The sequence below is a fragment of the Marmota monax genome, unplaced genomic scaffold (genome assembly GCF_021218885.2).
Source record: "Marmota monax isolate L192 unplaced genomic scaffold, Marmota_monax_Labrador192_F-V1.1 WCK01_AAM20220418_F8-fsc00414, whole genome shotgun sequence".
Taxonomy (NCBI): Eukaryota; Metazoa; Chordata; class Mammalia; order Rodentia; family Sciuridae; genus Marmota; species Marmota monax.
This window is the reverse complement of record NW_026694289.1, coordinates 455,278-457,945: the sequence shown is the minus strand read 5'-3', so window position 1 is coordinate 457,945 and position 2,668 is coordinate 455,278. Positions and strand designations below refer to the sequence as shown.

At 44.3% G+C, this 2,668-nt stretch overlaps 1 pseudogene; it reads left to right on the top strand.

Annotated features, from left to right (window-relative positions):
* Positions 1-282: 282 nt before the first annotated feature.
* LOC124108962 (KH domain-containing RNA-binding protein QKI-like) lies at positions 283-1,244 on the top strand (annotated as a pseudogene).
* The last annotated feature ends 1,424 nt before the right edge of the window (positions 1,245-2,668 follow it).

Below are 2,668 nucleotides of genomic sequence, written 5' to 3'. Positions count from 1 at the left end.
CAGGCATAGAGATGCCTGTTCCCACAATGGAGAAAGCACACTTTCCTTCGGATTCCCACAGAGAGAACCCATACAGCTGGGCCACAGTATCTCCTCATGCTGCAATATGAGCTGGTTGCTAAGGGCCTCAACTGTGGCCCAGAGCAGGAGCCAGCACAGAGATGGCTTCTGGGTTAGGAACCTCCAGTGGCCAGGGGTCACCACCACCCATTCATCATCTCTGGCACTGGAGCCCAGGTGGAGGGAGGAATGAACTGCAGAACCTGGAATAAGGTCAGGGAAATGATAATCTCAGATTATCTGATGCATTTGATGAAGGACAAGCAGCTCTTGAGCAGCCTGTCCAAATTTTGCAGGATCTTCACCACCTCCAGCAGCTGCTGGAGGAAGAAATTAGCAGAGTACAGAAAGACATGTACAATGACACATTAAATGGCAGTCAAGAGAAAAGGAGGGCAGAATTGCCTGATGCTGTGGGACCTCTAGTTCAATTACAAGAAAATTGTATGTACCTATAAAAGAATACCCAGATTTTAATTTTGTTGGGAGGATCTTTGGATCCAGAGGACTTACAGCTAACAGGTTGAAGCAGAAACTGGATGTAAAATAATGGCCTGATGCAAAGGCTCAATGAGAAAAAGAAGGAGAAAATAGAGCAAACCCAATTGGGAGCATCTAACTGAACATTTACATGTACTAATCACTGTGGAAGATGCTCAGAACAGAGCAGAAATAAAACTGAAGAGGGCAGTTGAAGAAGTGGAGAAACTACTGGTACCTGCAGCAGAAGGGGAAAACAGCCTCAAGAAGATGCAGCTGATGGAGCTTCTGATTCTGAATGACACCTGAAGAGATTCCAACATTAAATCACCAGCCCTTGCCTTTTCTCTTTTGTCAACAGCCCAGGCTGCTCCTTGGATCATAACTGGGCCTATGCCTGTCCTTCCACCACCTTCCCTCAGTACTCCTACCCAGCTGGCCCTACCATAATGTCTTCTATCAGACAAATACAGACCACTGTTATGCCAAATGGAACTTCTCACAAAACTGCTGCAGTAGTCCCCCCAGGGCCTGAGGCTGGGTTAGTCTACATGCCCTACAAATACCTTTACATGATAGCACCAGCTACTTCAATCCTTGACTACCCAATTGAACCCAGTGGTTTATTAAGTGTAGTGGCTACTGAAGTTTAAAGGTATAAAATGTGTGTCCATCCTTACAAAAAGATTGTGACTGGAGGCTGAGCTGCCATTGGCAACTAACCTACGAACTTCTGATCTCTGAACTCTTCACCCAGTCATGACCTGACCATGCCTGTCTGCCTGCTGATCAACTAATTTGTAATCACCTTTGCTTGTCTGTGGTCAGTACGGAGAGCTGAGGCACTTGTCCATTTGTCTTACCACCTAACTGAACAAAAGGCAAAGAAATTGTTGTCCTCCAGCCCAGCTTCCCCTCTCCCATGTGGATAAAAGTGGTTCTAGAAACTGCATTGAATAGTAATAAAGTATTAAGGCCCAAATCATCCCACAGCACTGATCTGTGGGAGACTAACCTCGCAGGTGACTGAGTTAACTCCCCTGCTGGGCGATGTGGCATCAGGCACCCGCTGCTAGACTGCCCCGCCCTTCTAGGGTTCCAGTGACTGTGTCTTGTACCTGGGCGTGTCTTCCTACAGCCCCATAGAGCTATGCTCATCTGTTCCTTTGTAATATTACCCCTTGCCCTGTTTGGGATAGAATGTTCCATGGAAGTGCCTTGTGTGTGCCTTGCCTTTTCTCTTTTGTGGAGATCAAGAAAATAGACTCAGCCCCCTGAAACCTGACCTTTTGCCCCATTTGAATAGCTTCTCCTCAATAAAAAGGGTCAGCACGTGTGGGCTCTTTCTCTCTCTCTTTCTGCAGACCCTTAAGGTCAGAGGAGCCGTCACAGCAACCCCAAAGAAAAAGGTATTTCTGTCTCTTGTGTGGTTATTTCGTGCAGCCCAATTAGCCCAGTTTCCCTGGAGTGACCCCTGAGTGTTTTAGTCAGAAAAGAACCCCGGCACTGATCATCTTCTAATGTCTCACCCCAGGTAAGAAGGCTTCCTTAAGATGAGAGACAGATGGCCCTTAACTACTCAGTGACAGAGGCAATTCGTGTGAGAGACTTCTAGGAACCTTTCCTTCTCATAGCGAAATCAAGCTCTCTCTGAATGAACTGTGTGATGATGCATCATGCATGAACCTTCTTTGGTCAGCTAAGTCATTGGTGAAGTGATTCAAAAAGTATTCCAAATTTGAAATGCCGTTCAGTCACTACAGAAGGTGCAACTTTTTTTTATATTGCCTGCCATATTTGAAGTATTAGCAGATTGTGCCATGAGAGAAAAACCTAAGAAGGAGTTTTGAAAAGCAATGCAAAGAACCAAACGACAACACTATTTTTAAAATTACATAACCTTTATTTTATACCTCCTTAATAAAATCTTGAGAACAAGGTACATCCATTATGTGTCACATTACTGACAAACTTTTCTTGTATTTTTTAAAAACTCCCTGTATAGAAAAAATAATTAAGGATATAAAATCTATGCTTGGCTATTTAGTTCTAAAGAAAGTTAAGTGCCCTATTTTCCTTTATGGTCATTTAGTCAAGGTATGGCAAGATCAGTTCCTCTTCAGAATAA